Here is a 27,915-nt window from a genome sequence, read left to right as displayed (position 1 = left end):
TGCTGGGGGCAGTGTGGTAGATTACTTCTGGTTTCCACTCCGAGATAGGAATGCACTGTGCCCACAGCTTGGGCAGTCTGTGCGGGACAGTGGCTGGGATAGGGCTGACATGGCTGGAAACCCCTTCCGTTGCCAAGAAAGGAAGACTGGCCACAAGGAGAGGTGGAAAGGCCCAAGGATCTTGCCGAAGCACGGGAGTCCTTGAATCTGACCAAAGGCAGAGGCTGCCTTTTTCCCCAAAAAGGCGGGTTCCAGCAAAGTAGGTTCTGGCTCCGACTCCGCGCCTAGAGCGTCAGTGCTCCTTACCTTTCTCGATGACTGACGCCAGTAGGTGAAGATGAAGTCCACTTGGACTTCTTCTTGTGCTTCTTTGCCGAGTGTCCAGAGGACCTTGAATGGAGGAAGAGGACTTCGGGCTCAGGAAGCGGTCCCGAGTCGTCTTCTTCGAACTGGACCGTGACCTCGTCGGAGTCTCTCTGCCAGGCCGCGATTAACTTCATTGCTCGCTCCCTCAAGGTCTCCGGAGCCATCGCCAGACAGTCTGAACTTCGTATTGTGGTCGCGCTTGAGATACCAAAGACATACGCGGTGTGGATCGGTAACAGACATCATGCAGGAACAAGTCCTGCATGGTTTGAAATCAGTCTTCCTCGAAGACATCCCTTGCACATGAAGTTGGATTCCCCCGCCAAAAAGTGTCCGAGGGGTTGCTCTTCCGGAATCGGCGCTTAACTGGCACTGAAAGAAAAGAACTGATGTCCGCTCGCCTGGGAGGCGCCTATAAAGGTACCGCAACATAATAGACACTGCCGACTACGTCACACGGGGCCAAATGGAGTCACACGGAGCCAAATGAAGTCACATGGGGCGAAATGGAGCCACACCGGACCAAATGGAGCCACCCAACGCCGCGTGCAAGGGGTATTGCTAAGCAAAAGTTTCCGGATCCAGCCTGACTCCTGGGAAATTCAAAGGTAAGGCATCTGCAGCTAGAAGTCTATCAGATATAATGAAAAAAGTGCAGGTGTCCAACGTTTTCCCTCAGAAGTCCACTGCCAGTGCTGTGGAATGTTACAGTTGTAGCTCCTTTATTTCACTCTTGCTGGTTGTTTTTCATCCCTGCTTTATCCCTTCGTCCCAGATTTTCCATTGTTTACTCCCACCCCCTTCTTGTTCAGGGTCAAAGTCTGATTATTAGAAATAAGTGCTGGTCCCAGAAATGAATGCCAGTGGGTACCACCTGCAACCACTGACTAAAATTAAGCACTGGTTTCTATTTCTTACTCATGTGTACAGTGATGTGAAAAGGGAAGATTCTATGGGTTTACATACAAATATGCATCTCACGTTTCATCTAGTCCATCACTAGCTCCTGCGAGCATACAAGTATAACCCTTCTTTGACAAATAGCAGAAATTGCTCATAATTCATTGAAAAAAAACAAAAATGGCAACATTAGGTAACCCTGTGAAAAAGTGCACCATGTCATTCAGTAACATATGAATAGGCTTTCCTGTTTTCAGTTTCTATTTTTGGTAAATTCTGGTGGGGTTTTTTCAATGTTTACAATACCTTAGAAAACTGTGGTTTTTAGTGGTTACACATTTTCACGCCATTAAAAACAATAGAAACAGTGTTTTTCTGGTTTTTATGGAATGTTTTGCTTTTAAATATTGCTTGCTTTCTGCACTGATAGTGCATGTGTATAGACAGCATGTATACAGGGTATACGAGATCCAAATTTTTTGCTACAAATCAAACTTATTGTAGTACACCATGCAATACCTCTTTAGTGAGTCTGTGGCCATGCGCGCTCACTCTTTTCTTCCTATGTAAACGTTTATCTGTGAAAAGGCCCTCTCAACATTGGCAATTGAGATGGGCAATGCCAAAACAGCCAGTACACAATTTTGCTAACTCTGGCCAATGACATAGCTTTCCATGCCAGTACTGGTGCACCTGAAGAGTGCACCTGTGATTCTCTAGGATATGTTCTGCAACATATGCGTTGAATTGGGCGCATATGCCCTCAGTTATTTAAGCAGTCAAAAATGAAGCTGTACTTTTCAAAGTCTGGAGAAAATTCTGAAGGGATCTAGAACTTGTGCAGAGTACCTCAGTGAGACTACATTAACTTCAAATACCATGGTTGGGGAAGGAACATTTCTATGCATCATCACAAGCCATTTCACATAGACTGTAAAATAAAATTTCCTGAATTGCTCCTCCACATTTATTTGCTTACCAAGCGGCAAGAATTCTAACATGCAGCATGTTGCAGTGCCAAAGTCACTAAAGGTGTCGCCAAGCCTACTCTCAAGGAGATGTTTCAGATCTACACCAATTACGCTGAACACTTAGTAGGCAAGGGTGTTTTCAGACTCTAGTAGTTTGATTATGTCCACTACATCAGTCATGTATTCCTGTAAAAACCTAAGCATGCAGTAGACTGTACTTTTTTCATATCACTATAAATATGTGACCAAAGATAATCTAATTTCTTGCCTTTGGCATCATTACAAAGCAAAAATTATTTAAACTGTCGTCACATGGATAAAATAACATTCACAGCCGCTAGGACTGAGAACCACTGGCTAAATGACAGTAAGGATGACTCTTCCTTTGATGCCACACAAAGCACAAAATGAGAAATATTTGCATTATAGTTCCTGGGCATACCGAAACAGTGCACCGGATTGGACTACAAAGTCAAAGGCATTCTTGATTAACTCTGAAGAGTGTAAAGATGCTTTCAGCATATCATCTAGTAAGTGACAAGGATCTGTTACAAACAATATCACTCCAATCTTTATTGAACTTGGTAGGAACTTTTTTGCAGCAGCATTCCAAGTGACACTGCATTCCATGTTTACCAAACGTCTGGTGTCATTTTTTCACCACTATCTCAGATGCTTGGTGACAACACTCTTTTCACATATACCTGTCACTACACCTTGCATTGAAGGTTTAAAGCCTGGAGTGTTTGTCAATTCATCTACAATCAATAATGAATCGTCAGAAAAGGGGGCTGATGTATCAAAGGATTTCACCCATTCTCTGACTGTGGGTAAATATGATGGTATATATTGTGAAAGATTCTTATGAAACCAGCCATTTTACCTATCAGTGAAATCAAATGGAGCCAAAATATTAAATATGATTTTGATATTTCCTGATTCTCTACAGTTTATAAAATAACTAAATAAGACCTGAAACATGCTTTTAAACACTGCATCTTTAGACCAAAGACCACAAAACTGGAAAAAGTAGATGGAAGAAACAACAATATTATTGTGACATTCCTAAACAACAAAACTCAAGCAGAATAATGTTAGCCCAGTCTTTCACACAGCTGCCTTGTATAACAAAGTTACATTGTATTGGCCCCTTCAGGAAGAAATAAAAATGGATCTTTCACTCATCTTCTCCTTTCTTTGAATGGCACTTAGTTTGTGGTTGTGAAGGTTTTTTTCCACTGTTTGTGTTTACACTGGTGATTTCTATTTTCCTTTCAGTGGGGTTTTTTTCAGTTATTATAGGTTTAAAGCTAAAATCAGACAGCCTAAATATGAAACACCTTTACAGCAACAACTTGAAGTAAATATTTCCTTTAGAGTTTCATTTGCTCATTTCACCTGAGAGCAAATTTTGTCCTTATAAAAGAGCTAAAGCTTGGTTGACAGTATTCCTTTATGCACAACACTCTTTAGGTCCCATCACAGCATATTAATGGGATTAAGGTGTGGACTTTCATGTAGCCTTTCCACTATCCCGATTCCTTCTTTTATAGCCATTGAGTTGTAGATTTACAGATGTCTTTTGGATACCTTGTGGCTAAGCTTTAGTTGATAAACAAAGTGGTCGCACATCTTCCTCTAGAATGCACTGGTAAAAGCTGACACAGAGACTAGGTCAAGGTGAACTCAATTATTGTGACACATGCAGGTTCTACAGCTGATTAGCCTGCACAAATCATTACATTTCCTCCTCTATGTTTGATGGTTGGCATGAGGATCTTCTGTTTGCATATGGCTGGGTCTGAACTAGGATGGCGAAGCGAGTAAAAGAATGATGATGGATTCAACCCAGATCTGTGGCTGGGGTAAGTGTCTGAAAAGTTTCAGCGCTCCGTCCATCAACTCCTTGTGTTTGCTTTGTTCACCCTAAGTTGACAGGGTATGCCCAGATGTGGGCCCCTTCCTCAATTTGCCACTGGATTCAAGCTAGCCTGGCTGATGAGGTGTTACCACGAAACCGGTCCCAGGATGTTTGTTTCCAGTCCAGGGAAGATCTGGTTTGGCAGTTTGGGCTGGACTGTTCCCATGAGGAACAGGGTCAAGACTGATTTGTATATGGCTGGGTCTGAACTGGGATGGTGAAGGGAGTCAAAGAACGATGACGGATTCAACCTAAATCTGTGACTGGGGATGAGCGTCTGAAAAGTTTCAGCGCTCCGTCCATCATTTCCTTGTGTTTGCTGCGATCTTCTGTTAATAAACAGTTTGGAATTTGTCAATAATGGTGTTGGCATTACAGTTAAAAACTCCACTTTGGTCTCATCTGACTAGAGAACACTGTTCAACAAGCATTGAAGTTCTTTCAGGCGCTGCAAACCCAATCCATGCAGCAATGATTTTTTCAGGGGAGGAGTTACTCTGCTGACTATATTTCCAGAAAAGTTGTACTTGTTCAGACTTTTCTTAACAGTAGAATCACAAGCTCCCACATTTACCGTATTGAAAGAGGCCTGTAGCTTTCTTGATTTAGCTCTGTAGTGCTTTCACTCTCAAGGAGATTTAAAGAGTATGATGGTGAAGTACATTCGCTGGGAAGATCAATCCTGGGTAGAGTGACAACCCTTTTGACCATTATCAATTTGAAACTGTAAGAAAGTGGCTCTGTATATACTGTTCCGAAATAGGTACAGTGTGCACAGAGTCCACAGAGGTTTGGCAGAGGCTAAAGTTAGATATAACCTTACTCTCTAAAGGGGTAGCTTGGTCAAGCAGTAAGGCAGTATCAGAGGACAGTGTAAAGCATTTGTTGTACACACTCAGTCAGCAAATGGTCTCACACACTCAAGAACTGACTCTAGGTCAATGGTTTGTATATAAAAATATATTGTGATATTTTAGAACCAACAATAGGTATATATATATATAGAATGAGAATAGGCAACACAATTTCAAACACAATTATAGATTGAGCTCAATGGGAATTTCCAGTTAAATGCAATTGATTACTTTTTGGGGTACTTTTCTTACCACAGGACTGGATCCTAGATTCAGTCCTGGGACATTTCCTATAAACAGTTGAGTAAAAACATTTTGGTTACAGTTGTGATTTTTAAGGAATATTATTCTATTTTAAAAGTTGACACTTCGAAACTTTTTCACATAGAATCACCAATGTTACCCTATGAGAGGAAATTCACTTAGCAGGTAAGTAGGTTTATCGTTACTTTTTCTTACTCAGTTTTGGATCCTGGATCCAGCACTGGTGCATCTCCTGTAAACAGTTGAAAGAATGAGTTTGTTATACAGACGATTTTTAGCAAATATTTGTAAGTGTCAAAAATCGAACAAAAGTAGTTCTGGCAAAAACCAGGCAATGTTATCCTATGGAGGAAAATCAAGTTATAGGCAAGTACGGATGTAATTACTTTTCAGGGTCAGTGCTGGGCACCAAGATCCAGCACTGGGATCTCTCCTGATAACAGGTGAGTAAACTCGTTTTCGTAATTCGGCTGATTTTAGGTGAATATTTTAAAGTTTCAAAACTCGACACTTAGAAGAATTTCCAAGTGAAACCAGTCAATGTTACCCTATGAGTTATCGGCTTTTGGGCAAGGACTCGACTGGCAGAGTTAAGGTTCTGGGCATAGACTCAGGGGTCTCCCAGGGCCAGGTAGGTACAGTTGTTACACCCTCAGCAGCACAGGGGCAGTCAGGTGCAGTGAGAGTTAGGCACAATGTTAGCCTATGGTGGGCAGGGGGCCTTTGGTTGGTGGCTGCTGGCAAGCAGGCCACGCGACTGTGGGAGATGGGCTCCTGGTCACTTGCTCAGTGCAAGTTGGGAAGTAGATTAGGGTAGAGGTTGCACTCCCAGGGGCACTCGGGCGGCTGGGTGCAGGGTGTTTGTGAGCAGTCAGGCGCTCAATGGATTTCAATGGAGAAGCTCAGTGACGAACAAAGGCTGCAAGCTCGGGGATGAAGATTCTTCAGGTGCAACCACCACTTCGAGAGGTAAGTTGGGAAGCTGTAGGACAGGAGCTGGGCACAGGGGGCCGCAGGGCGCCGGGGTGTCTTTTCGCGTCAGGAAATCTTACCCTCAGCTGGTTGCTCGTGGGAGTCCCAGTTTCTTTAAAGTCACAAGGCAGTCAGGTCCTCCGGGGTTTTTGAGGTTGCGGACCACTGGAGATGCCAGGGTTTAGCAGGAGCAGGTACGAGGGTTGACAGGCCTGTAGGGCTGGGGCCAAATCAGTTGGTGTCTTCCTCTTGTTAGCAGCTGCACAACAGCTCTTCTTGTTTCTTGATCTTCTTTCTTATTTCGGATTCGGGATCGGAGGAAGGAAGGTTCAGGGTGCCCCTAAATACTAAATTTAGGGGCGTTACAGGTAGGTAAAGGGCAGAGACCAATGGGTCCCTTCCTTGGGGTGGGTACACCCCCTATCCTGCCACTCTCCTGTGGGAGGGAGGCAGTAGCCTAATCCTGATTGGGCAGGGATCCACATCTTCAAGATGACGAGAGCCCGGGGAAGTGCTTCACCTCGCCTCCCCCACCTGAGGGGTGGGGTTGGCAGAGGCTGGCACACCCCGTGTCCTTCCTTGGGGTTTCCCACCAGTCTTCCCGCCGGAGTGGGGGTCAGAACCGGTGGGGGCCAGTTGCTGAGTACAACAAGTGGCCTGGAGAAGCTCAAAAAGGCGACATGCCTTTGAAGCTTCCCCTGCCCATCCTGGGGAGGAGACTTAGCACCTCGCCCAGGATGTGCATTGTTGCAGGCCCAGGAGAGCGGATGGCTCTCTACCCAGGGGTCCAGCAACATGTCTGCTGTGTGGCAGCCTAGGCAGCCCCTCAGACAAGGTGTGGATTGTAGGTTAGGTTCAGGGGGCAACTCTAAGTTGCCCTCTGTCGTGCATTGTACATTAAATCCCACACTGGCATCAGTGCGGGTTTAATGTGCTGAGAAGTTTGATACCAAACTTCTCAGTCTTCAATGTGGCCATCATGGTGCTGTGGAGTTTGTGTTGACGACCTCCCAGCACCATATACTCTTAATGGCAGCACTGCACTTACAGTGCCCAGGCAATGACCTGGGTACTGTAGGGGCACAGGGCTCATGCACCTGTACCCACACCACTGGCATAGGGCACCCAGCTAGAGGGGTGACTGAGGTATGCCAGGGCAGTGTGTGTTGTGGGCATGGCACACAGGGATGTGTGCCATGTCGACTGTTTTGTTCTGCACCCAGACACTCAGCCTGCAAAGGCAGTGTGTGCCAGGGTACAGGGCCTCTAAGGGTGGCACAATAAGTGCAGCTGCCCTTAGGGGCCTTCTCTGGTCACAAGGCCCTGGGTACCTAGGGTACCATTTACCAGGGGCTGACATGTGGCCAGAGATGCCAATTGGGTTTAGGCTGGCATGCAGTTTTAGGGAAGGAACCCAAGCCCTGGGTACCTGATTGGCAGGAGCCCAGGGCACACTCAGTCAAAATACATCAGCAATTCAGCAAAAAGTGGGGGCATACCATGCAAGAAAGAAGGCACTTTCTCACAGAAACTACTCTCTCAGTGTGAAATATCGCACTTCATATTGTTTGGAAATTAAGCCATAATTCTGTTAGGAAATTAAGTCACAACCCCTCTCAGGATGGTGTTCTGCAACAATTCTTGACACTTCAGACGTTTTTTGGACACAGGTACGATGTGTGTGTATATGCTGGTGGAGCGGACCCGAGGTAACGCCAACCGGCGGGATCTTCAATCGGGACAGGAGTTGCTGATGGAAGCGGGTACGCGTCGGCTGGGTAAAAGAAGGTGATATCAGCTACCCACTTGGATTTTTACTTTTTTATTTCTGCTGTGATGCACAACAACTCACGGAAGTAAGACTGGGGCACTACCGATACCAAAATGCTGTGCGAGCAGCAACGCCCACTTGAGCAGGTGTCACAAGGGTTATAAAGAGTGCCTCGCAAACGGTTTGTGCACGCCAGCAGTTGTCATGCCTTTGAGGAAGTGCTACGGCACGAAACGAGTCAGGCTGGACTTTGAGATAAAGCTGTGCCCCTCGTTTTATCCCAGCAGCAAGCTTTCATTAAATTATTGAGCATACTTTTCCTGTGTGGGCTCTCCTATTTCGTGGCAACTTTTTGATGGATATATATATATATATATATATACACATATATATATATATATATACATATATATACATATATATTGAATATGCTACTTACCAGTATGCATCTGTTCTTGGCATGTAGGGCTACTGACATTCATATCTGTGCATAGATCGCCGCCTAGTGTTGGGTCCGGATGTTTGCACGTTGTTGTCCTGGAAGAGTCTTCGAAGTATCCTTGGATAGGTGACTCCTCCCCTGGACTACAGTGCGCATGGGCATCCTCTCCATCCTCAGATTGTTTTTCGCCATTGTGGCAGTGATGGAGTAGATACAGAAAGTGATGACCATGCTTGCAGTAATTCTGAGAGCTGCAGCTGCGACAGGCGCCGGGGAGGAGGGAGGGCGATATGAATGTCAGCAGCCCTACATGCCAAGAACAGATGCATACTGGTAAGTAGCATATTCAGTTCGAGGCATGTGGGCTGCTGAATTCATATCTGTGCATAGAATACATAGCAGTGCCCTCTATTAGCGGCGGCTACCCGTGCCAGCTGCAGCGGTCTGAAAAAGTGTTTTGAGAACAGCCTGTCCTACAGCTGCCTGCTGTTTTGACTGCACATCTACGCAATAGTGTTTTGTAAATGTGTGTGTAGTGGACCATGTGGCTGCTCTGCATATATCATGCAGGGGAATCTTTCCTAGGAAGGCCATGGAGGCCCCCAACTTACGTGTTGAGTGGGCTCGTGGTGGAATAGTTAATGTGCGTTTTGCCTTTTGATAACAGATTTGAATACACTTAACTATCCATCTGGCTATCCCTGCTTTGGAGATGGCGTTACCTCTGTGGTGTGGGGCAAAGGCAACGAACAGTTGTTTTGTCTTCCTGAATGGTTTAGTCCTGTCGATGTAGTACATGAGGGCCCTCCGTACATCTAGTGTATGTAGTGCCCTTTCTGCAACAGTTTGTGGATTTTGGAAGAAAACGGGCAGTTCAATAGTCTGGTTCATGTGGAACTGCGATATTACCTTGGGCATGAACTTGGGGTTGGTACGTAGTACGACCCTGTTGGCGTGAACCTGAATAAATGGCTCTTGAACGGTTAGTGCCTGGAGTTCACTAACTCTTCTGAGGGAAGTGATCGCTACTAGGAAGGCCACTTTCCAGGTAAGGAATTGAATCTCGCATGAGTGTAGAGGTTCAAAGGGTGGACCCATCAGGCGTGTGAGGACCAAGTTGAGGTTCCACATTGGAGCCGGTGGGTGACTAGGTGGAATGACTCGTTTGAGCCCTTACAAGAATGCTTTGATGGCAGGCACTCTGAATAGAGAGAGGTGCTGCCTGGTTTGCAGATAGGCTGATATTGCGGTCAAATGGACACGTATAGAGGTGTACGCCAGATTGCATCGATATAGGTGTAAGAGATAACAGATGATGTTTTGGATGGATGCGTCCAGCGGGTTGATGTCATTATTACCGCAATAAATGACGAACCTTTTCCATTTGGCTGCATAGCAAGCTCTGGTAGTGGGTCTCCTGGCCTCCTTGATGATGTCCATACAGTCAGGTGGCAGGTTGAGATAGCCAAACTCTAGGACTTCAGGAGCCAGATCGCCAGATTCAGCTGTTGCGGATCTGGGTGCTGAACCTCTCCATGGTTCTGCGTCAAATGCGCGGGTTTGATCCGCAGCCTTTGATGCGGCACCACGGAAAGTTCGAGGAAGGTGGTGTACCACGGCTGGCGTGCCCACGTGGGAGCAACTAGGACGAGTGTCAGGGAGTGTTGTCGGAGTTTGCGGGCCACTAGCGGTATCAATGGCGCTGGGGGAAAAGCGTACGCAAATCTGCCGGACCAGTTCATCCATATCGCATTGCCCTGCGACTGCGGATGTGGGAATCTGGCGGCGAAGCTTGGGCATTTTGCGTTTTCGCTTGTCGCGAATAGGTCTATCTCCGGACGACCCCACTGCTGAAAGTACGGTTGGAGAACTGATGGGTGTAACTCCCACTCGTGCATTTGGTGGCTGTGTCTGCTGAGCAGATCCGCCATCTGGTTGTCCTTGCCAGGGAGGTGTTCCGCCATGAGGAACATGTTCCTTTGAATGGCCCACTTCCACATGCTCTGAGCCAGATGAGACAACTGTGGAGAGTGTGTGCCTCCCTGTTTCTGTATGTAGTACATTGCGGTCATGTTGTCCGTCCGGATCAACACGACCTTGTTGCATAGATGTACTTTGAATGCCTTCATGGCTAGGAAGATTGCCATCAATTCCAGAAGGTTGATGTGCAACTTCTTTTGTTGTGTTGTCCATAGTCCTTGCACTGTGTAGTGGAGTACATGAGCTCCCCATCCCTGGAGAGACGCGTCCGCTGTCAGTACTATTTGTGGGACAGGCTCTTGGAACGGTCGGCCCTTGCAAAGGTTTTGTGGATTCCACCAATGCAGAGAGTTGTATGCCCGACCGCTCACCAACACTAGGTCCTTTAACTGTCCTTGAGCCTGATTCCACTGACGTGCTAGGCACTCCTGAAGTGGGCGCATATGTAATCTCGCGTGCGGGACTATGAAGATGCAGGAGGCCATCATGCCTATCAGCTGCATAAACACTCGCGCTGGAAGTGAGTGATTGGGTTTGAATTTGGAGATCAGCAGTTGTATGCTGTTGATCCTCACTAAATTTGGCTGAGCTGTGGCCGCCAGAGTGTCTATAGTCGCACCTAGGTACTGTTGTACGTGTGCGGGCTGGAGATGGGACTTTGGATAATTTAGTGAGAATCCCAGACTGTGAAGAAGGTGAATGGTGCGGGACATGTGGCTTGCACATTGCTGGGCTGACTTCGCTTGAACGAGCCAGTCGTCTAGGTAGGGGTAGACGTGTATATGCTGCCTCCGTAGATGTGCTGCCACCGTAGCTAGGCACTTCGTGAAAACCCTGGGCGCTGTTGTCACGCCGAAGGGAAGGACTTTGAACTGATAGTGCTGCCCCTGAACAGTGAACCGGAGGTATTTTTTGTGAGAGGGGTGGATGGGTATGTGAAAGTACGCATCCTTGAGGTCCAGTGTGGCTAGGAAGTCTCCCTGCTTGAGAAGCGGAAGGACTTGCTGTAGAGTGAGCATATGAAAGTGCTCTGAAAGAATGTACTGGTTCAGGGGTCTCAGGTCCAATATAGGTCTGAGCGACCCGTCCTTTTTTGGAATTAAGAAGTAGAGGGAGTACACTCCCGCACCCTGCTCGTGGATGGGTACGACCTCTATAGCGCCTTTTAGAAGCATACTTTGCACTTCTTGCTGTAAGAGCGTTAAGTGCTCTGAGGACATAGGACGGCTTCTTGGTGGTATTGTGGGTGGAGTGGAGGTTAACTCCAGACAGTAACCGTATTTTATAATATCTTTGACCCACCTGTCCGTGGTGATGGAATCCCACGTGGACAGGAACCTTTGTAGCCTTCCCCCGACAGGTGTTATGTGGTCGGGAGGAAGGGAGAGGGCGTCACTGCTTGTTCTTGGGGGAGGACCTGGTGTTGCCGTAGCCGCGTCCTCTGCCCTTTGTGCTGGAGCCACGATATCCACCTCGGGTGTTTTTATCATAGGTGGTCTGTGTATTGCCTTTGTTATATGTTTGTTGTGACCCCTGTCCTCTACCTGCTCCCTTGTTTCCGGGGCGACGAAAGGAGCCGCTCCGAAAGGACTGAGTTTGTAGTGCGCCCATGGACTTTGCAGTGTCCGTATCCTTTTTTATCTTTTCGAGGGTGGTGTCAACCTCTGGCCCGAATAAATAGTCGGGGTTGACGGGCTGGTTCAGTATATTGTTTTGTACCTCAGGCTTGAATCCTGAGATCCGTAGCCAGGCATGTCGTCGCAACATGACGCTTGTGTTTATGGCTCTGGCAGCCGTGTCTGCAGCATCTAGTGCGCATTTGATGGAAGTGTTCGTTAGTAGCTGTCCTTCTCTGATGAGCATTTCTGCGCCTTCCTTGAACTGGTCAGGGAGATGTTGGAATATTTGCTCCAGTGTGTCATAGTGCGCTCTATCATAGCGAGCAAGGAGCGCCTGAGTGTTGGCTATGCGCCATATGTTGGCAGCTTGGGCGGCAACTCGCTTGCCAGAGGTTTCTAACACCTTGGACTCTTTGTCCGGGGGAGGAGCGTCACCTGTTTGCGAGTGTGCCCTCTTGCGTGCATTCGCTACGACGATGGAGTCGAGTGGTAATTGTCCTCTGATGTAAGTAGGATCCCCAGGTGCTGATCTGTATTTTTTATCAATCCTGGGGTTTATCACTCGTGCCCTGGTGGGTTCTTTGAAAATGTCCTTGGCTGGTTTGAGGACCCCCTTCAACATTGGCAGAGTCTTTACATGTCTTTCTGAGGATGCAAAGGTGTCCATTAGAAAGTCATCTTCGATGGTATCAGAGTGAAGCTGCACCCCATGGTTATTGGCAGCACGTTCGATAAGAGCATTGAACGCCGCAGTATCCTCCGTAGGAGATGTCTTTGCCCCATAGAGTTGTGGATCCTGTGCATCGAGAGGTGCACTGGGGTCTGCAGGGTCGCCCCAAGTTTGATCAGGGTCCTGCTGGTCATCAGGGTCCGTGTCTACATGGTAGGGGACTTGGTCAGCCATGTAGTCCTCCAATGCGTCTGTATCGGAGCGTGTGGGGGAGAACCGGTGTGGATCCTGGTAGGATGAATGGAAGGGTTCATAAAGGAGAGGTTCCGATTCTGCAGGCAACTTCCTTTTTAGTGGGATCCTGAAAGGGTCCAATGGCGGCTCCGAAGTTATCCTTCGGTCCTGGAGAATCATCCTGCCAGTGCCGGCGTCGATGATACGTGCCGGAGACGTCTCAGCAGGTGTGACCGTAGGTTGGGTGACCCGTGTCCTGAGTTGGAACATTTTTGGGATTGTTGACGGAGGCAAGCCGAAGGTAATGTTGGCCGGCACCGAAGAGGCTGCGGGAGCTCCGACAGAACCGGAGCCCGACGTGTCCTGGAGGACAGTTGTGGTTTTGCTGCCTTGCGTCGCACCAGGTCGTACTTGGGGCGCCTTCGAGGCTTTGGCACCGGCCAGGCTCGTAGAGGCGGCCGTAGATTTTTTCGGCGCCGGCGGGTCATCGAGTCGAGGTGAAGAGATCACCGTCGAAGTCTTCGATGCCTGAGGCTTAGGTGTCGTCGAGGGAGCGATGTGAGACACAGCAGGCGGTACGGCCCTTGGTGTCGTCGGTGCCGGTAGCCGAGCAGGTTTGTCGGTGCCGATGGCTTTTTTCCGTTTGTCGACTCCAACGTCGCCCGCTTCAAGTTCGGCACCGAAGTCCCTCTTGGTGCGGTCGGTGCCGACGCGGTGCGCTGGCGTCGAAGGCCTCGACCCGACCAGCGCTACTTTCAGTTTCGGTTTCGGTGGAACCTGAGCAGCTTTCGGTTTCGGTTTTGTGGTAGGGAAACCAGCCGGTTTATGTAGTAATGGCTGCCGCTGAACGTCCGAGGCCGGGCCCGAGGGCGGGGCCGAAGAACTGCGGGATGGGTCTCGGGTAAGGCCCGAAGGCGATCCCTCGACCGGAGCCATAGGCTGTGGCACTGGTGTTTGAACGGTTTGAACAGGTAGGCCTTGTTCATCATTGGAGCTACTTTCTTCGGCCCCGAAGGCCTCCTCGTCGTCTCCTACCTCGGTGTCGTCTTCACCTCTGTGGAAGAGTGACTCGTCTTCCTCGTCCGATCCGGGTTCGTGTTCGGAAACGGGACTGGAGGGCAAGACTTCCAATTCCTCGACGTCTTCGGCCTCGCCGAAGATGTCTGTTGGGGCCGGTGCCGCGTGCTGCGCCTCAAGTCTCGCCGCTCGTCGATTCCGCAGAGTCTTCTTGGAGCGGAACCGGGCACAGGCCATGCATGTTGATTCGTCGTGGTCCGGCGAAAGGCATTTGTTGCACACCGGATGGACGTCGATGTGTGGGTACTTCGCATTGCATACCGGACACCTTTTGAATGGCGTCCTGGATTCCATCGTCGAAGTAGTCGATGGACAGGTAAATGCGAAAGAAGTCGGTGCTGAAAGTTAGTAAACTAACAAATTCTATCGAACCCGATCGATAAACAGTACCGACGCGAACTAAAGGCCTTTTGGCCTCGAAAAAATATTTTCCTAACTTGAGCTAAGATAGCACATCCGAACCCAATGGCGGAAAAAAACAATCTGAGGATGGAGAGGATGCCCATGCGCACTGTAGTCCAGGGGAGGAGTCACCTATCCAAGGATACTTCGAAGACTCTTCCAGGACAACAACGTGCAAACATCCGGACCCAACACTAGGCGGCGATCTATGCACAGATATGAATTCAGCAGCCCACATGCCTCGAACACATACATATACATACATATATATACATACATATACATACATATACATACATATACATACATATACATACACACACACACACACACACACACACGATTTAGCACTCCCTGATGAAGTAATCATGTGCACTTGTTTAGCAGCACCGGATTCTAATTACCGTTGGCATAGAAACAGTATGGCTGTACTTTTTTATAACGGGCTTAGGAATGTTGGCGGATTTTTTTTTTAAATTTAAATAACGGTAAGAAATTTAAATTGAGTGGTGTTTGTCACAAGGTTAAATAAATCATGCAAAAAAGGAAAATCAAGAATTCTGGGTAGTTTCCAAATTTAAGCAGATAGCAGCTCCTTTATATGGCTCACCCTACAACGCCACTGACACTGAATCTGCTCACTTTAAATGTCTGTTTATCTAGCAGGTTTTTAAGCACAGGACTAGCACAGTGTAATCCACGTCACCTATTGTCACCCTGCTGGGCCAAGTTAATTGCATTGCCCTCCAGCAAAAGGAATAAAGGCCTCCCCACAGGTATAGCAATTAACAGTGCTTCACTCCGCTCCTGAAGAGGAAGGGGTGGGGGAGAAAATCTGCATCCATTATTTGCCATCACCCTGTACCAGGACTGGGATAGTCCAGGCCTGCTAAACAAAGGAGGGAGCTCAGAACTCTGGAGCCAACCCATGTGGCGGTCAGAACTGAGGCCTTCAAAGGAGATGTGACTCCTGGATGGCACAATCTTGAATTGTCCCAGCAGGCTGTGCAGAAAAGTTGGGACAAGGGGGGATAGGTGATATGGCACCTTGAGATTAGCCAGGGGTTCTTGGATTCTACAACTATCCACCCCCAATTTAAAAAACACTTGCACAAGGGGGAGAGAGAGAGAGTGCTTTTTGTTGGAGCTGGACACTGGGACTGGACTGCGGCAACCAGGGACAACGGGAAGGAGAAAACCCCTGATGCCCTCATGGACTAAGGATTCTGCCTAGAGTTGACCCCAGGACCAGTGGGTCTCTATCCAAGACCAGGGAAGCTGGGCCCCTTACATTCTTCTAAAGGACCAGTTGGGAAGAACTGGACTTCTGCGCGCCGCATACAGGAGAGGAGAACCAGAGAAGAAGCAAAAGGAGAAAGGCTGGACCAGAGCGCCTGTGGAACCAGCTCCGTGCAAAGTGTGCCACCTTTGAGGCCAGGAGGCCTGAGGAAAAGGCTCCGCGTGACTATGGCGGACCACCTAGAGCAAAATGAGCCCAAAAATGTGACAATAAGGCCAAAGGGGGTCATGAGATATGCAAGGAAGGATTTGTCCTTTGACCGTCCCCAAGCAGGGTTTTTTAGCGCCCCAATTGATTTACCTACTTCGGTGTCCTCCATCTTCTCTAATGCTTGGTCCACCTGGTGACCAAAGAGATGCTCTTTATCAAATTGCACATTTAAGACTGTTTACTGCCCCTCTGGCTTGAAGTCAGATAAACGGTGCCAAGCATGTCTACGCCACAATACATTTGTATTGATGTCCCGGGTTGCTGTGTCCGCTAAATCTAGGGCACACCTTATTGAATTGTTGGAAATTAATCTGCCCTCATTTACAATTTCATGTCCTTTTTTTTTATACTCCTCAGAAGTGATGGAGGAGGTCCTCCATTTCATTCCAATGTGCCCTACTGTATCTTGCTGATAGAGCTTGAATGTAGCATTACAGCGTTGTGATTGGATCAAGAGAGCCTGCGAGCCGGGTGCTTCCTGCTTCCCTGTTGCGGCCAAAGAGACAGAGGGACGGCAGAGGAGAGACCCGATAATCAGGTAAGTTTTTATGTTTACCTTCTTGCCCCCGCCACCCTCCTTGAGTAAATGAGCGGTTTCCTACTTTGAATGTACTTTTTTTCTTTAGTCCTTTGCATTGAGGAGTCTTCTATAATTTTATGCAATATCCGAATTGTATTAGGCTTAAAACCCACTTGTGGTGATCCTGGAGGAAATTTGTTTTCTGCCGCTTACTGATTATGTAGAAGTTCTTGATGTTCTATTTTTGTCCTTTTGTGCGTCTCTACTCTAACAGCTGCACTCTAGGATGGTAGACGAGTGTTCTTTGACAAGTGACTTATTTGCCAGGGGGCACTCCCCTTTGCGGTTATCCTCTTCCAGGCAGGCGTCTGCAACAGGACTGTCGTCCCTGCTGGTACGGCCAGTTTTGTGGCAGGTGTTGACTTGCCTGACTACTTCCCCGATATGACTGTTGGTACATCTGATATGATGTTCCTGGATGGAACTGGCCACTTTCTGTGGGTCTTCGTGAGGGGACTTCCCCCCCTATGCATATTGCCTCTGAACTGTAAAACCCCATTAACTTCGCTGTTTCGTCGTTCTTTTTCAACCGTTTCAGAGTCTCATCACCCGCACTCCTGAATAGTTGATGTCCATTGAATGGTGCATTTCATATGTTAGCTTGTACTTTAGATTTGAAACCTGAAGCACAAGTTACTACTTGTGTAACGATATATCTGTAAGAGATATTAGTTAGTGATAGATTCCTTACCTTAGAATATCCCCATGCGTCAGACTGGATCCGGAAAGTTTCGCTTAGCAGTATCCCTGCGCGTCAGTAGGTGGCGTTGTGCGGCTCCGCGTCCGTCACTGGCGTCGTGAGCGCCGAGATGACGCCACGGAGAGTACTTAGGCACCACCCATGCGCGCTGACTTCAGTTCTGTACACGACTTTCCGCGCCAGAAATGCAGCGCCATGCAAGATACTGACCATTGGTGCATAAAATTAGGGCCCTAAGAGGGATGACCTCAACCATAGTAACCAGTTCGCAGAACAGGGAGGATGGGTGGGGCAGTAAGGAATCTATCACTAACTAATGTCTCTTACAGATATATCGTTACACAAGTAGTAACTTGTGCATCTGAAAGAGACATGTTAGTGATAGATTCCTTACCTTAGAATAGATACCCCAGCAATACCAACCCCGGTGGTGGGTCTGCGAACAAGATTACACCAGAAAGTCACGGAGCACGGAACGGCCAAAGAAGCAGTCTCTCCGGACTTGACTGCCAAGGCAGTAATGCTTGGTAAACGCGTGCAGCGAGGCCCACGTAGCTGCCTGACAAGTGTCCTGCAAGGGGACGCCACGTCCCAAGGCAGTAGTGGCTGCAGTCACCCTGGTAGAATGGGCACGCAGCCCCACAGGAGGCTCTTTCTTAGTCAAGGAGTAACAGGCTTTGATACACAGAACGACCCACCGAGAGATGGTCCGTTTGTGCACAGCCCGACCCTTTTTGGCGCCCACGTAGCCAACAAAGAGCTGGTCATCCACCCGGAACTGCTGTGTACGCTTTAGATAGAATGCAAGCGCACGTTTTGGGTCCAGACGGTGGAGCCTCTCCTCTTCTCTTGAAGGGTGCGGAGGCAGAAAGAAAGTGAGCAGAGTGACAGTTTGCCCGAGATGAAAGGCAGAGACTACTTTTGGTAGAAAGGAGGGACGCGGTCGAAGCACAAGCTTGTCCGGATGAATCGCCAGGAAAGGATGTTTGCAGGAAAGAGCCTGGAACTCACTCACCCGCCAAGGGGAGTTGATGGCCACCAGGAAGACAGTTTTCAAAGTCAATAACCGCAAAGGACAGTTATGAAGAGACTCAAGTGGAGAGCACATCAGGTACGTGAGAACCAGGTTCAAGTCCCATTGAGGCATCACAAAAGGAATAGGAGGGAAAAGGTGAGTAATGCCTTTGAGAAATCTATTGACAACCGGGGACTTGAAAAGAGAGGGCTGATCAGGCAACCTAAGAAAGGCTGAAAGAGCAGACAGGTAGCCCTTGATAGTGCCCAAAGCAGAGCGCTGCTGGGCCAAAGAAAGAAGGAACAATAGGACCTCAGAAAGAGGGGCAGCAAGAGGATCTACAGCTTTCGCTGTGCACCACACCATAAATTTTTTCCACCGATAGGCGTATACCCTTGAAGGATGCGGAGGCGGAAAGAAGGTAGGCAAAGTGATGGTCTGCCCGATGTGGAAGGGCGTGACCACCTTTGGCAAAAAAGGACGGGTCCTTAACACCACCTTGTCCGGATGAACAGAAAGGAAAGGAGGTTTGGAAGAAAGAGCCTGGAGCTCACTAACTCTTCTGGCAGAGGTGATAGCGACCAGAAAAGCTGACGCAAAGGACAGGTATGAAGGGGCTCGAAAGGAGTGCACATCAGATAGGTCAAAACGAGATTCAAGTCCCATTGAGGCATGATGAATGGCACAGGAGGAAACGTGTGCGTAATGCCTTTTGAGGAAACGGTTAACAACCGGGGACTTAAAAGAGAAGGCTGATCTGGAAGCCGTAAAAAGGCGGAGATAGCCGAAAGATAACCTTTGATAGTGCCCAGAGAAGAGCCCTGCTGGGCCAAAGAAAGAAGGAACAGAAGGACTTCAGGAAGAGGGGCAGAAAGGGGATCAATAGCCTTTGCTATGTACCATGCCACAAATTTGTTCCACCGACAGGCATATACCGTTTTAGTGGAGGGACACCTGGCTGCCAAGATGACTTCACAGACTTCGGGAGGAAGATCGAAAGCTGTCAACTGTCGCCGCTCACACTCCACGCATGGAGGTGGAGGCTGGACAGGTTCGGGTGGAGGAATGTCCCCTGCTGCTGCGACAGAAGATTCTCCCGAAGAGCCAGACTGATCAGGAGGATCGATCGCCATGCTGTGTAGCTCGGGATACCAGTATCTTTGTGCCCAATCCGGAGCCACAAGGATGACTTGGGCTCGGTCGCGCCGGATCTTCCTGTAAATGTATGTAAATGTCTTGTAAAGCGCACTGCTGCCCTGATGCATCGTGGCGCTGTAGACCGCTGGGGAACCCATCCTGGCTATCCCTGTGAGATGGTCCCTCCTGGGTATCTCCAAGGTGAAACCAGGCATCCCCGGCGAATGTGGGGGGCCGTTGTGGAGATGAGGCAAGCTAATGCCCAGAGTTGCCGAGTGTGATCCCTGGTTAGAGTAGGCACCAAGGCGAGAATTATCGAGTCCGCTGGCCCTGGTCCACGACCCTGCCGCGTCGGGAATTGAACCCTGGTCCCGGGCCGTCCTCTGCTTCCGGGTCTGCCACCTCTAACCAGTGAGCCACACTACTCCACTTCCACTGGGCAGAAGTGGTAAAGGCGGAAAGGCGCACAACAGACCGCATCACCACTCGCGACGAAAAGCGTCGCCGAGCGAGTGACACCTTGAAAATTACAATGTGCAGAACTGATGACATTGCACGTTCTCTTCGGTGGCGAATAGATCTAACCAAGGCTCTCCCCACTGCTGAAAGAGGCCTTGCGCCACGTCAGAGTGCAGACGCCATTCGTGATCCATCAAGCACCAGCGGCTGAATTTGTCCGCCCTGGCATTCAGAGGACCTGCCAGTTGTTGAACAACCAAGGTAATGCCTTGATGTTCCAGCCATGTCCAGAGGCGCAGAGCCTCCAAACATAGGGTCCAGGACCCCACCCGCCCTGTTTGTTGCAATACCACAAGGCGGTGGTGTTGTCCGTGAACACCTGCACCACACTTCCCGGGACAGAGGGAAGGAATGCCTTCCGTGCCAGTCGGATCGCCCGAAGCTCCAACAAATTGATATGGAGACGGGACTCCACCGGAGACCAGAGTCCTCTGATATCCGCCTCTCCTAAGTGGCCTCCCCATCCCAGGAGGGACGCATCCGTCACCACTGTGTGCTCCGGTTGGGGAAGGTAGAGGGATCTGCCATAGACCCAATCACGATTCATGAGCCACCACTGCAATTGTCGTGCAGTGCCCTCCGAGATCTGGACATGATCGGACAGGCTGCCCTGATGCTGCGCCCACTGGAACTTCAGGTCCCACTGCAGAGCCCGCATATGCCATCTGGCATGTGGCACTAGCAGGATGCTGGAGGCCATCCAGCTCAGGAGCCGGAGAGTCACCTTGACTGAAACCCGGGACAGAGGCTGAAAGGTAGGAATCATAGCCTGAATATCCTGGACTCGCTGCTCGGGAGGATAAACCCGAAACAGCGTCGAATCCAGAACCGCCAGATGAAGGGGAGCTTCTGAGAGGGACTCCGGTGGGACTTCGGCACATTGATGGAGTGTGAGAAAGTGCCATCTTTCTTGCACGGTATGCCCCCACTTTTTGCTGAACTGCCGAATGTACTTTGACTAAGTGTGCCCTGGACTCCTGCCAATCAGGTGCCCAGGGCCTATGTTCCTTCCCTAAAAACCTACAACCCAAAGTGGCAAACCCTGGCCACATATCAGCCCCTGGTAAATGGTACCCTAGGTACCCAGGGCCTTGTGACCAGGGAAGGCCTCTAATGGCTGCAGCTCTCATTGTGCCACCCTTAGAGGCCCTGTACCCTAACACACACACACACACTGCCCTTGCAGGCGGAGTATCTGGGTAGAAGACAAAACAAAGAGTGCTGCCATTTAAGAGTACATGGTGCTGAGAGCTCGTCAAACACGAACTCCACAGCACCATAATGGCAACACTGAAGACTGAGAAGTTTGGTATCAAACTTCTCAGCACATCAAACCCACACTGATGCCAGTGTGGGATTTAATGTACCAAGCACCCCAGAAGGCATCTTAGAGATGCCCCCTGAAACCTAACCAACAATCCACGTCTGGTCTGGGAGGCTGCCTAGGTTGCCACACAGCAGACATGTTGCTGGACCCCTGGGTAGCAGAGCCCCTGCTCTCCTAGGCCTGCAACAATGCACATCCTGGGTGAGGTGCTAGATCTCCTCCCCCAGGATGGGCAGAGGGAAGCTTCAAAGGCATGCCGCCTCTGAGCTTCCCCAGACCACTGGCAGCCCCCACTCTGGCGGGAAGTCTGGCCGGAAACCCCAAATAAGGACAGGGGATGTGCCAGCCTGCCAACCCCACCCCTCAGGTGGGGGAGGCGAGGTGAAGCACATCTCCGGGCTCTCGCCATCTTGAAGATGGGAAGCCCTGCCCAATCAGGACTAGGCTACTGCCCCCCTCCCACAGGAGAGAGGCAGGATAGGGGGTGTACCCACCCCACGACAGGGACCCATTGGTCCCTGCCCTTCAGCTACCTGTAACACCCCTAAATCTAGTATTTAGGGGCACCCTGAACCTTCCTTCCCCAGATTCCGAAATACAAAGAAGAGCAAGAAGAAAGAAGACCTGCCCGGCAACTGCTAAGAAGAGGAAGACACCAACTGCTTTGGCCCTAACCCTATCGGCCTGTCAACCCTCGAACCTGCTCCTGCTACAACCTGGCACCTCTTGTGGCCAGCAACCTCACCAACCCCGGAGGACCTGGCTACCTTTTGGCTCTAAGCATCCGGGACTCCCATGAGTAGAGGCTCTACTCAAACTCTGCTTCTAATCCCTGGCATCAGCCCGGAACCGCGAACCCGGAACCGCAAACCCTTCACACTCTGCACCCGCTAAGCCTGGCCTGTGCCGGAGTGAACAAAGACCACGAGGAGGACCCCACGGCGACTGTGACCCCGAGTCCGGCACCCAAGGACTTCCCTCGATGCTCCCGACTACGCCTGCAGCCTCAGAACCAGGTGCCCCCCCCCCCACCGCGATCAACAGAGGGTAAGATTTCCCGACACCAAAAGGCACCCCTGCACCCGGTGCCCTGCAGCCCCCTGTGCCCAACTCCAGGGTACCTACCTATCCTCCAACTACCCAACTTACCTCTCGAAGTGGTGGTGGCACCTGAAGAATCTTCGTCCCCGAGCTTGCAGTCTTTTTCTAAACCGGAGCTTTCCCATTGAAACCAATTGAGCGCCCGAAGGCTCAAAAGCACCCTGCACCCAGCCGCCCTGGCAGTGTAACCTCTACACCTATCTACTTCCCCATTTGCCCTGAGCAAGTGACCAGGAGCCCAGCACCCACAGCCGCGTGGCCTGCCAGTCAGCAGCCACCAACCAAGGCCCCCCCTGCCTCCCATAGGATAACATTGGGCCTAACTCTCTCTGCACCCGGCTGCCCCTGTGCAGCTGACGGTGTAACAACTGTACCTACCGGACCCTGGGAGACCCCCGACTCTATGCCCAGAACCTTAACTCTGCCAGTCGAGTACTTACCTTAAAGCCGATAACTTAATTTTCTCCATAGGGTAACATTGACTGGTTTTTCCTGAAATTTCTTCTAAGTGTGGGCTTTTCAAAACTTAAAATATTCACCAAAAATCAGCAGAGTAATGAAAACGAAAATACTCACCTGCTATTAGGTGAGCTCCCAGTGCTGGATCTTGGTGCCCAGCACTGACCATGAAAAATATTCACAACCGTACTTACCAGTAACCCAATTTCCTTCCATAGGAAACCATTGACTGTTTTCTATGAAATATTTTCCAAGTGTCCACTTTTAAAATTGTAAAATATTGTCTAAAAGTCATAACAGTAACTAAGTCGACTTTTATCACTTGTTTCTAAGTACTGCCCCAGGACTGAATCCAGGATCCAGTCCTGGAATTCCAAAAGTAATCTTAAAAGTAATCTATTGCAAATAACTAGAAACTTCCATTGAACTCAATGCATTATTGTGTTTAAAATTGTGTTGCCTATTGCAACCACTTGTAACTTTCTACAAAAGCCAATTGCATATTGCAAAAGTATTTATATAAAGCATCTCATTCTGAGAAAGTATATTTTAATACCTATTGTTGGTTCTAAAATAAAACAAGCATATATTTTTTCATATATAAACCATTGGCCTAGAGTTCAGTTATTGAGTGTGTGAGACCATTTGCTGACTGAGTGTGTACAACAAATGCTTTACACTGTCCTCTGATACTGCCTTACTGCTTGACCAAGCTACCACTTTAGAGAGTAAGGTTATATCTAACTTTAGCCTCTGCCAAACCTTTGGGAACTGTGGACTTGGTACACCTTGTACCTATTTGGTAACAGTATATACAGAGCCACTTTTTCACATGGAGAACCCCAGCAAATGCAGGAGGTCGGCCGTAGTCTGAAGGTGAGTGACCACTGCCTGGGGCGAGCCCGCCTTCAACGACCAGTCGTCGAGGTAGGGGAAGACGGACACCCCCGACCTGCGCAGATAAGCTGCAACCACCGCTATCATTTTCGTGAACACCCGAGGGGCGCTGGTAAGGCTGAAGGGGAGCACGGCAAACTGAAAATGCTCCTGGCCTACCGTGAACCGCAGGTAACGCCGGTGGGCCGGCAGGACGAGAATGTAAAAATGTGTCCTGCAAGTCCAACGCTACCATCCAGTCTCCAGGGTCAAGGGCAGCTAAGACCTGAGCCAGAGTCAGCACCTTGAACTTCTCCCGGAGGAAGCGATTGACGTCCCGGAGGTCCAAGATAGGACGCAGACCCGCTTTGTCCTTCTTGGGGACCAGAAAGTAGTGGGAATAACAACCACTCCCAACATCCGGTCCAGGAACGCATGCCAAGAGGACCATGACTTCATGTCGGAGAAGAGCCAAGTTATCCCCCGACATGCGGTGGCACCGAGGTGGCATGGCAGGAGGGTAGGACTGAAAGGGAAGGGAGTAACCGTGGCAGATTATCTGCAGCACCCATTTGTCTGATGTGATCTCGCGCCAGTGAGGGAGGTGGTGGCAGATCCTGCCACCCAACGGCGTGGGGTGCTCCCCGAAGCAGCGGGGGTGGAGGTGGACAGACCCGCACGCTGGTTCCCCACCCCACTCCTGCGGAAACCGCGACCCCGGCCAAGCTGGGGCTGGTTCTGCACAGGCTATGGGGACGGGCGCGCCTGACTGCCTCAACCTTGGCCACGAAAGGAACGAAAACCAGGAGAGGCCCAACTCTTAGTAGAAAGTCCCAAGGACTTGGCTGTAGCACGCGAATCCTTAAAGCGCTCCAGGGCACTGTCAGCCTCATTGCCAAACAGGCGGGTGCCATCAAAGGGCATGTCCATGAGCGAGCTCTGGACATCGGGTGAAAACCCAGTCGAACGCAACCAGGCATGACGGCGCAACGGCACAGTTGTAGAAATCGCCCTGCTCAATGAGTCAGCGGTGTCCAACCCACACCGAATGGCGAACTTAGCCGCATCCTTAACCTCAGCAATTGCCTGAGAATGGACAGCCTGCACCTCCTCAGGACACTGAGGCAACACTTGAGCAACGGCATCCCACACCGCGTGGGAGTAGCGGCCCAACAAGCAGGCGGTGTTCACCGACCGCAGCCCTAAGCTGGCCGAAGAGAACAACCACTTCTCAAACTGGTCCAGCCGTTTAGAGTCCTTATCTGGCGGGCCGTAGGAAAAGCACTCTGTGACGTTGAGACCTGAATGACCAGGCTCTCAGGCGTAGGGTGAGTAGTCTACAAGGCAGGGTCACCGGGGGCCGATTGGTGGCGCCTGGCGACGTTATCCACCGGGGCCCCTGTGGCCGGCCTCGAAAAAGTGCCCAAGAGGACTTCAGTAAGGGCGTCATTGAAGGGAAGTAGCTGCTCCGAAGTAGACGCCGTCTGGAGCACCTCGGTGAGGAAGTTGGTCTTGAGGGCCACTACTGGGAGGTCCAGATTAAGGGCCTCAGCCGCCTGACGGAGGACCATCGTGTAAGAGGCACCTTCCTCCATCATAGGCGGGGGGAAGCGAACCTCGGGTCAGAGGAGACATCGAGGTCGCCTGCCTCCTCCAAGTCGTCCACCCAATCCTGCTAGGAGTCACATTGCCGGGCAAGAGGGTCCTCGGACCCTTCCTAGTTGTCGTCCGCCTCTGGCGTAGAGGGTGCCGGTCGTGACAGCAAAGCCGGAGAAGGGACGAACTGCGTCAGAAATGGCACCGGCCGGGGTCGGACCGGCGCCGGCTCCCAATGCGGATCCCATGCCAAGACTAAATGGTCCAGGAACCGAGGCAAGGGAGGAATAAACGGCACCCAGTGTGGTGCCGGGGGTGGAGGCGAGGGCGGCGCCTGAGCCGGCAACGCCACACCTCGTGGCGCCGGAGCCGCTGGCTCAGGGTCCTGTGGCGCCGGGGCTGGCGCCAGTGGCGAAGCCGCCGGTCCAACAGGATCTGGACATGGGACCGCGGGGCCCGAAGGCGCGCCGTCGGGAGCCCGAGGCCTAAAAAGGAGGTCCATGGTAGCAAGGAGTTCTTGCACCTCTTCGGCAGTCGCCGACGGACCCGGGTATGGCGGGTAGGCTGCGGGACTCCCAGGTTCCAGGGGAGCCTCCGGGGTGAAGCCCCTGTCCCCCTCGTCTGCCTCCGGGGAGCGACAGGGGGGACGTCGGTGAGTGAACACGCTTCTTGGACTTCTTTTTATGGCGTCGCTTACCGGAAGGCGAAGACTTGGAGCCAGAGGAGCGACGGATCCGGTCCCGCGAGCGGTCCCGGGAACTGCCCCTGGACAGCAGTGTGACGAATGCCAGACCTCCAGCAACTTCCTACGCCGCTCCCGCAAGGCCTTGGGGGCCATAGCTCGACAATCCCAGGAGTCGTGGGCAGTCTCCAGGCAGTAGAGGCAAACTTCGTGGGGTCCTCCACCAACATATTCCAGCGACAGGCCCCACAGGACTTAAAGCTGGGCATCCCTACGTGCACCAGGAGAAAAGAGAGGAGACAAAAAGTCTCAAAATAGTAGTCAAAAAGTGACTAAGGTACGTGCTCAATCCGGATATGCGCTTACTGGCGCGGATAAAGAAAGAACTGACATCAGTGCGCATGGGTGGCGCCTAAGTACTCTCCGTGGCGTCATCTCGGCGCTTACGACGCCAATGACGGACGCAGAGCTGCACGACGCCACCTACTGATGAGCAGGGGTACTGCTAAGCGAAACTTTCCGGATCCAGTCTGATGCCTGGGGATATTCGAAGGTAAGGAATCTATCACTAACGTGTCTCTTTTAGATATTCTCAATCAGGCATGGTGTTGTCCAGTAATATCTATAATCGTTTGTTTGCTTGATGTTTCTGTTGCATCCAAAGCAGATACTAAACAGGTACTGGCAATGTTTTTGCCACCCTCAACCAAGTGTGCTGCCCTCTTTTGGTACTGCTCTGGGATAGGTCTCATTAATTCACCTATTTCCTCCCAGTGTTGGTAGGCGTGACAAGTAGGGCTTTGGAATTTGCAATTCGCCACTGGTTCGCAGAGCACTCCTTTCAACCTTTCGCCCCATAAAGTCCATCCTCTAACTCTTCTTTTCTGGAGGAGGTCCCATTGTGCTTGGGACGTTAGCTCTCTTCCTAGATATTATTGAATCTGCTGGAACTGTTCCCTTTATATAGTTTTGATCCTTAGAAGAGTATTTATACTTCTCTGCCCTAGTAGAGACAGCCTTATATGTTGGTTTTTAAATGGCTGCCTGCCTGGGTCCAACAACACTTGGGAGCATAGGTAAAAATTGCTTCCTTGATTGTGTTTCTAGCAGAAGACATGATTGTTGTCTTTCCTCTTAATTCCACTCCATATCTATCGGCTGCCTTCTTTATAACCTGGTTATAAATCCTATCATCAGGTAGTGATGGCCTTGAAGTGTAAGTGTCTACACCTTCTGGTGAGTCTGTTTCCAGATCTTGCCATTGTGTCTTGGTATTCTGAAGCCTCAGAACCATGGAAGATTTGACCTCTCTTCCTCATAGGTTTCTGGTTATTGATCTTCTTGAAGTTCAGGAGTTAAAGGTGGATCCATTTCCTCCGGGCATTTTTCACTATGATCTTTCAACGTCAAAGACCTATTTGGGATACAAAACTGTTTAAGACTTTTGTTTAAGTCTTTCTTTTTTGTAGAAGACTTGCCATTTCGACTTCCAGCCATCTCTTCTTCTCAGTCTCGGCTGTCTGTGGTTGGATGTCGAGATTAACATTCTCTCTCTTCGACAAAGAAGAATCCTTCAAAGAGAACGTGTTCTGCGAACCATGTTCTGTTTTGACTGTTACTGTTTCGACGTTGATGCATCTTTACTTCGATCATCTTTTACCGGGGATTTTGCAGGGGCCATTACCATTGGGCATTGGGGTGTCCTTATCAAAGGATCCGAGGGTACTTTTCTCTCTGGTCATGCTTCAAATCCAATGCTGCCTTTGAAGATTGTCAGATTTTCATGACTCGGGTAAGATCTTCAAGGATGATGTGTGTCTCTTACCTCTGTTTGAGAAGGGTTCTTGACCCTTTGGTCGGCATCCTCGATCTGGATGTCTGCCTCCGTATCCCCTTCTGGACCTTCGGTGACATTCTCTGCTTCATCGCTGTAAAGGCACAAGTCTCACAGAGATGGAGCGGAAGTTGAC

At 50.0% G+C, this 27,915-nt stretch overlaps 1 protein-coding gene across 1 annotated transcript in view; it reads right to left on the bottom strand.

The window, feature by feature from the left end:
* The window catches only part of E4F1 (E4F transcription factor 1), a 422,222-nt gene that overhangs the window by 38,476 nt on the left and 355,831 nt on the right, over positions 1-27,915 (bottom strand). The gene's annotated exons all lie outside the window — the stretch shown is intronic.

Source organism: Triturus cristatus, chromosome 10 (genome assembly GCF_964204655.1).
Source record: "Triturus cristatus chromosome 10, aTriCri1.1, whole genome shotgun sequence".
NCBI lineage: Eukaryota > Metazoa > Chordata > Amphibia > Caudata > Salamandridae > Triturus > Triturus cristatus.
This window is presented reverse-complemented; position numbering and strand designations above follow the sequence as displayed.